The following is a 13,502-nucleotide window of genomic DNA, read 5'->3' on the forward strand; positions in this document are numbered from 1 at the left end:
TGGCCTCCCGCACAGCTCGGTTCTTTCCATTGCTTTCATGAGGAACGCGCCCCTGCCTCCTCCCCGCACAGTCACACCTCCAGACCCCTCCCAATTCCTCCCACACCCCCTCCCAGTCCCAGTGGACCGGGACCGGGCTGCTGCTGTGCCCCACCGACCGCCGTGGGCCCCTGCTCTCTAGGCACTGGGGCCTTACCTGAAATCCAGAGGCAGAGGCGCACAGGTAGGGTTCAGCCCACTTGGAGGAAGCTGAAGGTGGCGCTAGCAGGAAGGCTGGCTTTCCACAGTCCACTTAAAGGGCTCCCAGCGGGGCCAAGGGACACCCTGCCCCTCCCCCCACCCCACGGCTCAGAGGAATACTGCAGATGGAGGCCGCTGACTGAGTTGACATTAAATGTCAAGCCACAAAATCAATATTGAAAATTCCACGGTGTATGATATTAAAATCCCGCTATTAAAAAAAAACTAGAAAAAATATTTGCAACACATATGGCGAAGGATGAGTCTCCTTAAATGCTAAAGACTCCCACAGTGAGCGGAGAATCAGCAAGCCAAGGCAGAAGCGAGCAAACAGCAACAGGCCGGGCACAGAAAAGAACCCGGATGGCTTCTGAGAAACAGGGCCACGTGCCACCGCACAGCAGAAACGTGGAGGGGACATGGCAGCATGGCTTAAATTCCAGAGAGGGGGATTGGTGCCATCAGCATCCCACATCAGAGAGCCAGTTCAAGTCCCAGCTGCTCCAATGCTCCTGGGAAGGCAGCAGAACATGGCCCAAGCACCTGGCTCCTGCCACCCACATGGGAGGCCAGGATGGAGCTCCTGGCTCCTGGCTTCCACCTGGCCCAGTTCTGGCTGTTACAGCCATTTGGGGAAGTGAAGTGTAGGGAAGATTCTCTGTGTTTCTCCTTCTCCCTCTGTTGCTCTGCCTTTCAAATAAATAAATTAAAAAAAAAAAAAAAAGACATGTTGGTAGAGGTGCAGGCATCGAGCCCAGAGATCCAGACGCCATTAGGACACCTGCCTCTCATACTGGACTGCCTGGGCTGGAGACTTAGCTCTGGCTGCTGACTCCAGCTTCCTGCTAAAGCTGGAAGATATCACCTAGGAGGCAGCAGGTGATACCTCATGGAACTGGGCACCTGCCACCCACGTGAGGGACCTGGATTGAGTTCCTGGTTCCTGGCTCTATCCCTGTTCCAGCCCCAGCCATTTACGCATTGGAGGAGTGAACTCGTGGGTGAGAGATCTCTCTCTCTTTCTTTCTCTCTCTCTCTCTATATATATATTTCTAAAAATTATAATAAATTTGGTAAAGAAAACATCTTCAAAACAGGTGGCCTAGTGGGAGAGATATGGGCTCTGGGGAAGCTCTGAAGTGGGCTCCCACTTGAGTGGACCCACAGGGTTTCCATGGCCAGCTGACCCCAAGGGGTGATATCAGCAGTTGGCATGGGGGTGGCAGCCTGGGGTCCACACATCTCAGTGCTACCACCTCCCAGATATGCGACTGCCAGCAGCTGACTTTCTCCAAGCCTCAGTTTTCCCATCTGTAAGCTGGGAGTCACCCTGTGTTAGCCAGGAAGATAAAGGTGTGGTGGAGGAGGGAGGAACAGGGGGCGGGGAGGGGGGGAGGCAAGGCAGGAGAGGGCGGTAGACTATTCAGTCCTCTGCGAAATGGGCTCTGTGGTCCAGGCAGGCTGAGCGAAGATGGGAGCCGGTGGTGGAAATGAAGTTCAAGGTTATTGGTGGTGAAGGAAGGGCGGGAACTTAAAGGAGGGACAGGATCCAGATGGCAAGGTGCTTAGATTGGGCAGCTGAGACCAGGCTAGGAAAACAGCCTTGGGCTCCCAGGAGGGAGCCCTCGGCTTTCCCAGCAGCACGTCACAGCCTGGCCCACATTTTCCCCGACTCAATCTAGCAGAAGTCCAGGCCATGCTTAGAAAGCACTTGGACACACCCAGAGCCCAGCAGAGACTTGGACGCACCCAGAGCCCAGCAGAGCCATGGCCACAGCCCACCTTCCCATGAGTTAGGGAGCAATGGTGGCATTTACTCCAGAGCTGCAAGGCCAGCAAAGCCAGGAAAAAAAAAAAAAAACCACAGTCCACAGCATTGAGTGCAAAGAGGGAAATACACAACCTGGACTTAACGACGCCCCGCGCCACAGCCAGGTACATAGCTAGGCTAACAGAACAGGTCCCAGGTGCAGAGGCTCAGAGTCACCTACAGCGTGTGCTCATGGAAAGGTGCCCCACATACCAAGGGCGCTCATTTGTCAAAGGTGCTCACTGGAGGAGACTAGCGAGCCCCCAAGCATGAGCCCGCGAGAGCAGCGAGGCCAGGTGCTGTGCAGATAGCTAAGGTGTGGCCCCACCTTGCAAGCCTCGGAGAGCGCACGCGCAATCAGTAGGTACCCAGCTCCCTCAGGAAAAGGGTGATCCAGGAGGCATTCCTCGCTGAACGGGCTGCAGTCCTGGCTGCCTTCAGGTACCCGACTTCCACGGGGCGGGAAACTTGCATGGGGAAAGGGAAGGTTACTAGAACTCCAGAGCGCGCAGATTCCAGGACCTCCAAGAGGGGCGTCGTGAGCCGTGGGGGTGAGGAAGAAACCAGGGCAGCCTGGAGGGCCCAGAAACAGGTCCCTGTGGCCTTCCCGGCCCTGCGCTCTCACGCCCCGGGCCTCGCTGCCCTACTCCCTGGACAGACTCTGGCCATAAGAAGCTGATGTCTCTGAATGGCAGCCGGCCAGCCAATGGGTGGCGCCCTCTGCATCCACTTCCGGTTCGGCGGGGGCTGGTGCAGTGGAGGTCGCTTTCTAGGAGCAAATGGGGCTGAGCTCGCCTGCGAGCTGACATCATTGGGAGACTGCGTGATGGACGCCGACCTGGACCCGCTCTGACCTGGACCCTCTGACCTCTGGCTGTGTGGATGCAGTGCGTTCCATCTCCCGGCCTCAGTTTCCTGAATTGCAAAATGGAAATAAGGTGTTTGTCACAGGTTGCTGCGAGGAGAAAATGAGATCCTAAACGGGAGGGTGTTCCTTAAACCGTAAAGCTAGCAGCGAGTTGCTTTAGTGTACACGCAGCCAAGTGAACGTTCTGAGTTCTGCTTTTTTTTTTTTTTTTTTTTTTTTTTTTTTTGACAGGCAGAGTGGACAGTGAGAGAGAGAGACAGAGAGAAAGTTCTTCCTTTGCCGTTGGTTCACCCTCCAATGGCCGCCGCGGCCGGCGCGCTGCGGCCAGCACACCGCGCTGAACCGGTGGCAGGAGCCAGGTGCTTCTCCTGGTCTCCCATGGGGTGCAGGGCCCAAGTTCTTGGGCCATCCTCCACTGCACTCCCTGGCCACAGCAGAGAGCTGGCCTGGAAGAGGGGCAACCGGGACAGGATCCGGCGCCCCAACCGGGACTAGAACCCGGTGTGCCGGTGCCGCAAGGCGGAGGATTAGCCTAGTGAGCCGCCGGCGCCAGCCCTGAGTTCTGCTTAACAGTGCACCTTGGTCCAGCCCCCGGCTGATCCCTGGCATGGGTCACATCCTGCACTTTTCTCCACAGTCTGGGGGGGGGGGGGGGATGGGAAGGGGAGGGCGGGGAATGCACAGGAGTTTGCATGCAGAACACACACACACACACACACACACACACACATGGGGCTGGCAGGTCTTGGCTTCAGGCACAGCTCTGGCTCCCTTACAAAGTTGTTCAGCCTTCCAGGTCTCATTTCCTCCATCTGCAAAATGGGTTGGCAGATGAGAGGCTCCCCTAGTGCACACACTGCTGGGGGATTCAGTCACCCCCTGGCCTTCTTTGCTTCTCCTCTTCCCTGCCTTCCTCCCTGGGGTTCCCATGGCTGGTAGCAGCTGGGAAGGGAGGAGCCCTGCAGAGGGCACTTGCGCCCCCCCCCCCAAAGTTCTGGGGAAACCCTGGCCAGCTACCCGCAGCAGCCCAATACCCAGACAAGCACGCCTGCCTTTCTCTAGAACAGTCCCAAGTGCATCTGTAACGCGTCACAACTGGACTGCAAACCTCAGGTCACAGATAAACCTCCATTGCGAAAATCCCGGTTGCTTGCTCTCTCTGCATGACCAGAGCAGGCACCCAGCGAAATCATTTGGTAGGGGACTGAGCACCCAGCAGTGATCCCTGCTGGCCTGGCCCCTTCCCTTCCTGCCCTTGGTCTCGAGGCCGCCTCATGCTCCTTGCAGTCCCCACAGTTCCACTTCCCTGTACTCTGCAGGCCTGGGAGAAAGCACTCTCCTAGGTGGACCCTTACTTCCTAGACCCCAGGCCATCGGTGCCCCGGATCCTGGGACCCAGGCAAGGAGGGGCTGCAGCTCCCGAGCTCTCACCCAAGCCTGCAGACCCGGGTGTCACTGCAGCAGCTGACAGTGGCGCCTGCACCACTCGAGTGTCACTTTTAACACCGCGCGTTAACACCAGCGGCTGGCTGGGGGTGCAAGGAGGCCCCCGCACCCCACATGCGGAGTTGTGAATCCGGCAGTTGTTCAGCAGGTTCTCTCGGCCTCGCCTCCAAACGTGTTACTTCTGGAGGGAGCAACACCACGGAAGCACACAGGCGCTCCCAGGAAGAGGCGGCGGCACCTGCCTGTCCTGCCTGGGCCGGGGCGGCGTCTCTGGGCAATGACACACAGAGGCCGGGACCTGGGTCTCCGCCACCTATGCACAGCTCTGCGAAAATTCAGTAAAAAGGACACAGCAAGGAAGAGGGAAGCAGTGTCGCCATGGTGCTGGCAATCTCTTCCTAAAGCTGCAGTTTAACGCACACCACGTGTTGTCAAAGAATCTGTCGTGGTGCAGTGGCAAGAGGCAAAGGCAGCGGGCAAAGCTGCAGAGCCGTGGACTCCAGTCCTGCGCATGCGTGGGCAGCGCCGCCACTCTCGCCCGTGCCCTGCTCCCCTCCGTACTTGGGTCCCTGCGGGGTTTCGCTTCCTCACCACTTCAGCTCAGAGCCGGCACATGACTGGCTGTAGCCGATGAAACGGAAGGGACGTGGCCTGTTTCACTTGCCGGTGGCGGGGCGGAATGGCAGCCCACTCTTGCCAACCACGGCAGCCGTGGCAGGATGCATTGACACCAAGGAAGCTCCCAGGAGTCTGCGTCACTGAGCGGGGGACACCCAGTGGGGGAGCAGAAATAAACCCTGTCCCAACTGAGAGCCTAATTATGTGTGATAGATGGGAGCTCGGCCATGTCTGCTTTAGACTTCTATAGAGTTCCCGAATTTCCGTAGTCAGCAGGTGCCGGGTTGAGATTTCACAAAGCTTTGAGCAGGGCTGGCTTTTTCTGAGTAAATACACGTGTCCTTGATATGTGCTTCCACTGCGTCATCTCATGGGAGGCTCACAGAATCCTAAAGGGCTTTTCTCATTTTGCAAATGAAAATTGGAGTTTCAGAGCGAGCAGGTGCCAGGTGTTCTGTGTCAGTATCTCCCATGTCTCCTCCTCTCGTTTAATATAAGCCTAAAGGGGGAGGTACAGTGGACTTGTCCACAGTTAATCATTTAAGGAATTAAATGACCCTCACACGACAGCAGGCATCCCCAGTAGTCTGCTTCTGGGTGTGAGGCCGAGGCACAATGTCAATCAATCCTCTGCGTAACTCTGTGCCATGTCACTAGTGCCACCTGCTTTCTAGGTGGAAAGCCAATGCAGGCTCAGAGAATCTGAGCGCTTGGTCTAGGGGCACACAGCAGGGCGTTCACAGAGTTTGGTCCATCCAAGAAAGCAGGAGTAAGGAAGCAGGAGTGGTGCAGAGGTGACTTTGAGTGACAGACGCAAGGACTTTTTGAAATGAAATGTATATTTTTAGCAAAAACTTTCTAAAATGTTAAAAGTCCAACAATACTGTGAAACTCATCAGGAAAAGCAGCAGCGGCATCTCTTCTCAGAAGAACAACTTCAAGTCCTTTTGCTGTTCCCTCTGACATTTACTTTCAGATTTCTAAATATCATTCTTTACTGATTTTGGGGGGCGGGTATTACTTATTGGCTTCATCCTCTGAAAGACTGCTAACCGGTTCTCCACCAGCCACCAAACACAAACACACTTTTTTTCCTTCCAATAGAGTCCTTTAAAAGTTGCTAAATCGATATTCAGTTTTTATGCTGTTGTATCTACATACAAGGGCATGTCTGAAAATACATGGAGAATGGAATTGAAGGATATTGGTGCAGAAGCTTTTTCTTTAAATAAACATAGTTTTTTTCACAATCTGCATTTTCAGTGTTTTGAAGACCCCTCATAGGTATGGATTCCCCTTATATATGTTATTCACAGATAACAACAAGACACTAGGTTATATGCTTATAGTTGTTGTGTTGTGCAGCCTTTTGTTTTCCCGGGAGTTGGTGATTACCTCAGTTTTTTGTTTCATTGGTTTTTGATGTGGCATTACTAATTCTTCCCACAAACATGTCCACAGAGCACTAAAATTTCTAGTCATATCATGAAACATGTCTGGTAACCTCCCAGTTCTGTTTTACCTGGAGCACTCTGTCTGCCTGCTCCTACCAGGACTAGCCACTCTCCTGGCTGCCTAGACCGTAAAAGTTCTCAAATTTCTCTGCCATTATCCTGGGAATTCCCTTCACCTCTCTCCTGTGTCAGTTTCTTGTTTCTCAGATCCAAAGTCCTCTTCTTTCTTGGTTTGCTCCCTTCATTTTGTTGTAACATATATGCCAGTAGCTTCCTTGGAGACTGCATATGGGAGTTCAGTTTTGGGATAATTGATTGACAGTTTGGCTGGATGTGCAAATCTCATTTGGAAATCATCTCCCCTCAGAATTCTGAAGGCAGTTCTCTACTGGCATGTGGTGTGATGAGTTGATGGTAAGTGATCCAAAGCCATTCTGATCCTATTGTGTGACTTTTCAGTCTCCAAAGCTTCTAGAATCATCTCTTTATCTCTGATACGCTAGAAAAGTATTTAATAAAATTCACTATCCAATCAGAAAGAAAAGCTTTGCAGAAGTTAGGCTACAAGATAACTCCGCAAGTTGACATTTACATGTTTTACCCCAAACCAGGGGGTAGGTACCCGGAAGCATGGTCCCCACCACCCCTTGCCCAGCTAGTGCTACTGGGAAGAGGGATCAGACTGGAAAGGAGGAGGTGACGCATCGCTATTTGAAGATTATTTGACTTTTCTCCCAGAAAACTCCCAAGAACCGATGGAAAAATGATTGAAAACGACGAAGTAATTGAGTAAGGTAACCAGATCCAAAATGAGTAATCTATTACCCATAGCCCTCAAACACACAGACGACAATCTGAACCAAAATCTGATGGATAAAAGACTCCATTTGTAAAAGCAACTAGAAATAAACTTCTTTAAAAACAGGCACAATCTCTGTGAAGAAAACCTTTTAAATGTTACTGAAGGAGACAAATGCAAACTTTTTACCACGTTCTCGGGTAGGAAGCCTCAACATTAGGAGGATGCCAATTCTCCCTAAATTAAGCTCCATATCAACACGATCATAATGAAAAATATCAAGAGGTTTTCATGGGGAACTGGACAACGTGGTTCTAACAGGGATATGGGAAACATACATGTACAAACACCCAGGAAAAGTTGGAAAGCAGAGAGAGAGCGAGCAGAGGTAACCCTATCAGCTCTGGACATGCATTTTATATATTATAAAGCTACAATAATTGAAGCTGTGGTTCAAGTATATGAATAGCCATATAATTTAGAAGTTCTTGGAAGTCATCCAACATGTATAGGAAGTTACCATATGATCAAGTTGGCATTGGAGCCAGGATTTATCCATATTTAGTATTGGGACAATTGGCCACCCATCTGTAAAAGAAATTAATTTAGATCCTCACTTCACATGTTATACCAAAATAAATTCTACATGAATCAAAGGTTTAGAGAGAATTGTGAAATCCTTAAAGCACCAGCAGGAAGCAGGGGACACGAGAACAAGCTTCTCTCTCCGGCCTCTGCTCCAGCTCGAGGCCCCCTGCTGGTGGCTTGTTGACTGAATAACCGATGGATTCCTGGTCAGGTCCGGTAGGAGCAGTGGCTGCCAATCAGTGGCCTTGGGCTTGCTGTATGCCATTGGGTTCTACCAGTGTGAAGACATTTTTGGGTCTCCATCCAATATTTTTAAACTGGGAGATCTCACATAGAAAAATCTGGATTTCAGGCGTCCCTGAGATGTCTAAAAATCTGGCAGCACAGGGCTCTACTTCCTTCCTGGAGCCACTGAAGTTGGTCCTGGGAGCGAGGCGGCCGGGCTCCAGGCTCTCGCGGGAGCTGACAGGACCAGTGCACAGCCCGCTGAAGGGGCATGGTGGCCCCCCCCCCCAGCCCAGAGCCCTGGGGTAGCCATGAGGGCTGAGGCTGCAGCTGTGTGGGGGTGGTCCCCAGGCTGTGTGGTCACCCAGGTTAAGAAGTGATGGCACAGGGAGAGGACTGGCCAAAGGGAACTGGGGACTTGAATCCAGAGGACTTGGGCACAGAGACCGCGTGCGCGCGTATGTGGGTGTGTGTGTAGAGAGAGGGGAGCAGGAGCTCAGAAAGCACCCCCAGATGCTCGCACAGGTGGATAAATGCTCAGGGAAACGAAAACCAGATCTGGCCGCATGCCTACTGCCAACCCACCGCCTCACCTGGGCCACGGGGCCACTGCCCATCCCCCTGAGCCTTTGAACTCCTCCTCCTTCCTCACCAAGCCACAGAGGCCCTGGGCCATCCTGGAACCCGCCAAACACTTTTCTGCCTCAGGACCTTTGCACTCCCGGTTCCCTCTGCCTGAGACCTTTCCCCTGCCCCTGATTCTGTAGCTCATCTTTCAGGCGTCCTCTTAAAGAAGCTGTCCTGAAAGAGATTTGGAACGTGCTAGTAGAGGCCAAGGGATGGCAGAAGGCCGCGGAGTTCTCCCTTCAGGGTGGTGGAAAGCAAGTGAATTTCTGAGTGCAAAGAAAGGAAAGGCCTGGAAGGGGTGGGGGTGGGGGTGCAGATCAAGTTGTCCTGGGGGACTTCCCGTGGGCTGCCTGTAGCACCCACCCGTGGCCGTGGGGAGAGTTGGGAGCCTGCACCTACAGGCAGGTCGCCGGATGTCAGGTTGTCAGGTGTGTGTTGGAAGGGACAGCTCTGGGGCAGCCGCTTCCTTGGAGCCGGCTGGGGACAGTCTGATGGCGCAGGGCCGCAGGGCGGTGGCCTTCTCTGGCGCTGGCTCCTCAGGTACTGGCTCCGTTAAGGTAGGGAGAGGTCTGGAGGCAGGCGTGGTGCAGCCACGAAGTGGGGCGATCCCCCTCCCTCCGCCGCAGCGCGGGCGAAGCGCTCGGTAGGAGGTGAGACGCCACCTGCTCGGCCGGCCCGGAGCTGGTCACCCTCGTGTGAAAAGTGAGGACCCGCACAGCGAAGCACCTGGAAGGGGCTGTTAGGGAAGCAGCCGCAAGGCCCGGCCTGCCCTCCGCAGGGCCTGGGGAGAGAAGGCGGGGGCCGGCTCTTGGGCTGCAGGGGAGGAGCCCGAGCCAGCACAAAGGCCCGCGTGGAGCCCCGGGCAGGTGGGGTGCACGCGGCCCCGAGGGGTTGCCCGCCGCTCGGCCGCCAACAGCCCCGCGGGCGCTCCTCCCTCCGCACGTCGGCTGCGGCAGTCCGAGGGCCTCCTAATTGTTCCCGGATCGGGTGGCATTTAGATCAATGAGTATGCAAAGCAGGGCTAAATCAGCTCAAGGGCGGGCCCCCTGCGAGCCGTCCGCGCCCTGCCGCGTGTTTATCTGGAAAAATGGAAATCGGGCGACCGCACAAAGCCGCCCCGCCGAGGCCTGGGGTCTCCTGCTGCCCTGGCGCCTGGGGGCTGTGCAGGCTCAGGCCACGCGCTGCCCTCTCTGGGCCCGTAATCACGCTATTGAGCCTTGACTGAGGGCCCGAACTCAGCCCGCGTGTTAATCCGTTTCTGCAGGTCAGCCTCAAGACCACACTAACCAGCAGGAGGGATTATGCCCATTTTACAGCTGAAGAAACTGAGGCAGAGAGGTCAGGACGTTCTCACAGGTCCCTGGGAGCAGCCCTGACCAAGCACTTGACCCTCACGTGTGTGAGTCAAAGTAGGCAAAAATCTGTTAGTTTAGCTGTGCTTGCAGCTTTGCTCCCTCTTGAGGACCTACTGCGTGCATGCACTCTCCCAGCAGGAGATCTGGAGAGAAAGAGAGAGAAGCTCCAGGGAATATGAGCAGGGCAAAGGGCAAAGGTCGACAGGAGGTGACAGAATTCAGCAAAAAAGAAAAAGAGCGAGAGCGCGCGCGCGCGAGAGAGAGAGAGAGAGAGAGCCCCTTCTTGCCAGAGGCTTGCAAGGGAGCAGTGGGCGGGACAGCAAGATATGGTCCATAATGATACGGAGCGCAGTCCAATACGCACACTTGTAACACCGGGATTTCCACAGTTAGGGTGAGTTTCCCATGATCCAACAGGTTTTCCCAGGGAGGTGATTTGCATCTCTGGGCGGAGCTGGGGAGCTGATATCCCCTTTATCCTTATGGACTCCACCAAATGCTACAGGGTGATCCTCTGCAGAGCGGAAATAGCAGAGTGGCCAGGGCCGCACGCTGGGGGCCTGGGGACACCAGCTCAGGCTATACACCAGGAATTAAGGTTTCGAGATGGCTAAGCATGGTTCAGCTGTCCCCACCCTAGGCTAATCAATTATGGTCAGAGGCAGGTCACAGAGTGGGAACTGTCCTGTGAACTGGACACCCACCCCAATCTACACCCACTAGCCAAGTGGACCCCACATCCATGCAGCAGGCAAAGTCCAGGGAGCCACAGTGCAGAGGTCAGAGAACCTTCCAGAAGGTTGTCAATCTGTGCGGATAGGCACAGAGTCCGGGATGCCCCAGTGCACTGGGGCCAAGTGGAAGGAGGTGCCGGGTGAGTGCCCAGAGGAGATGGCTGAGGAGTGGCAGCCCGGGGACAAAGTGACCAGACGCGCTATTTTAGCAAAACTGCCCAGCAGCCTGGGGAAACTGAAGATGTAGGGCACCGTGGAACTGCTCCTGTAGGAGTCTATGAGGGCAGGCGTTGCCTGGAAGGGTCTGCAAAACTTCCCCCAAAGATGCCCTCTCCGTGGCAATGAACTTGGCCTCAGTCAGGCTCCTGGACAACCCTGAAGTTCCTCCTCCCTCTCCTCCATCCGACCATGTGCTCCCCAGCTCCTTACTGCCCCCTCATCATCGCTTCCTTCCTTTTCTTTCTTTCTTTTTTTTTAAATTTTATTTGTTTACTTGAAAGTCAGAGTTACAGAGAGGCAGAGGCAGAGAGAGGGGTCTTCCATTTGCTGGTTCACTACCCAGATGGCTGCACTGGCCGGAGATGCACCGATCAGAAGCCAAGAGTCAGGAGTTTCTTCCAGGTCTCCTATGCGGGTGCAGGGGCCCAAGGACCTGGACCATCTTCTACTGCTTTCCCAGGCCATAGCAGAGAGCCAGATTGAAGAGGAGCAGCCGGGACTCGAACCGGCGTCCATATGGGATGCCGGCACTGCAGGCAGCGGCTTTACTTGCTACGCCACAGCGCCCAGGTCCCTTCCTTTCTATTTCCAAAGCTCCCTTGTGATGACTCCAGATCATTGCAGCAACTTCACAGGGACCTTCCTCGCGCCAGGTCACCCACCCAAGTCCCTACCCCGGGTTAAAGCCTCTAGTGAACAGCAGGCAACCCAGTGTTAGAAACGAGCAAATGATTTGTACATCTTCCTCCTCACAAAGATGCACAAATGGCCGACAAGCCTATGAAAAGATGGCCAGCACCATCCTCATTAGAGAAATGCAACTCCAGACCCTAAGGAGAGACCACTTTGCACGCACTGGAAACGCTATTGCATGAACACGGTGGGTTGTGGCAGCACACCCCTTCTCCGGCTGACGGACCCGCAGTTCGGGGCTCTTGGGCATAGAGCTGCCGCAGCTTGGGAGACAGTCTCTCACGCAGTTTCTCTTGCATTTCTGCAAATCTCCTGAGTCCAATGATGGGTTTCAAACAGCCTTGGAAGATTGTTCTCTCCCTGAAACAGAGGGCAAATGTGCTTGCTTCCTATCAGAGGGGACTTGGGTTCCCTAAGCTCAGAGCTTCCCTCTTGTAATGCAACTCGCCGCATACACAGCGCCTGTGAGGAGCCCCGCACATTGCCCCTGCGGGATTTGGAGCAAGAGGAGCTGATGTGGTGACACATGTGTTGGTACCCGTGCTGCTGCTGTGACCCGTGGTTCCTTCTCACATCGTCTGCCACTAGCAGGCTACCTCATTAGCTTTCAATTAAGTGACATCTCAGACCCTTCATAGCTCCTCATTCAGAATGCTGTTTACGAATGTTTTTGTGAACATACATTTGGCCACTGCTTTTTGGGTCTTCCATCCTGCTGCCCGCAATACACATGTGATGCCGGGAGCTCTGGTCACCTTCTTGATCCATGAGGCCCAGGTATATATCAGAATGGAAGGTGTGTGAGTCCCAGGGGTCTTGGCCAGTCGGCATCCCCCACACTGGCCCTGGAATTTTATAGGAGAGAGAAATGCCTTGTTCATGCCAGTGCCACCGTGGTGCTTCCCAGTCCTATGGAATACAACCCGGGCCGTGTCCCGTGCCTTCGGAGATGCTGCTTCTGCCCCTCCCTTCCTCCGTGCACTAATGTACCTTGTACCAACCTCCATCAATACCTCCCCTCGTGCGCCAGTCCTCCCCACAGTGATTGCTTTCTGCACCCCAGTGCCTAGCACAGCACCCAGCACCCAGCACCCAGCAGGCAGGAGCTCAGGCAACGGAGTTGACAGCTGAACAAAATGTACAAGACAGACTCAGACGAGCTGAGATCATGCGAGACATCTGCAGTGCGGTGGGACAGGTGTGGAGTTCCATTGGCTGAAGGGATTCCCATCCATAGCCCTGGGCTGCGTGGCCCTAGACTTGGCTCTTTCCTCCCCCAGCTCAATTCTCCGGCTCTGCCATGTGGGCTTCAGCTCAGGTGCTGAATGTCCAGGGGCCTGGCTGAGACCCAAGCCCTGTGGTAGGGACCAGCCTTGTGGCGTAGCGGGTTCAGCTGCCGCCTGCGATGCCGGCATCCCATACGGGCACCGGTTGGAGTCCCAGCTGCTCCACTGCCAATCCAGCTCCCTGCTACTGGCCTGGGAAAAGCAGCAGAAGATGGCCCAAGTGCTTGGGCCTCTGCCACCCATATGGGTGACCTGAATGCAGCTCCTGGCTCCTGGCTTCCGCCTGGCTCAGCCCTGGCTGCGGTAGCCATCTGGGGAGTGAACCAGCAGTGCAAAGATAACTCTGTCACTCTGACTTTCAAATCTTCAAACAAACAAACCCCTGCGCTAACAACTGGCATGTGGGATGTTGTCTTCTGAACCCTGCTGCTTCCTTGCTCCGTTTTCTTATGCTGAACCAGTGGCATCACTTGGTGGCTGAGGGAGGACCCACCGCTTGCTGGGCCCAGGACCACTCACTGCTCTGCACCCAAGGTTGGA

This window comes from Oryctolagus cuniculus, chromosome 3, assembly GCF_051225735.1.
Source record: "Oryctolagus cuniculus isolate XC-2025 breed Fujian yellow rabbit chromosome 3, ASM5122573v1, whole genome shotgun sequence".
NCBI classification, from domain to species: Eukaryota; Metazoa; Chordata; class Mammalia; order Lagomorpha; family Leporidae; genus Oryctolagus; species Oryctolagus cuniculus.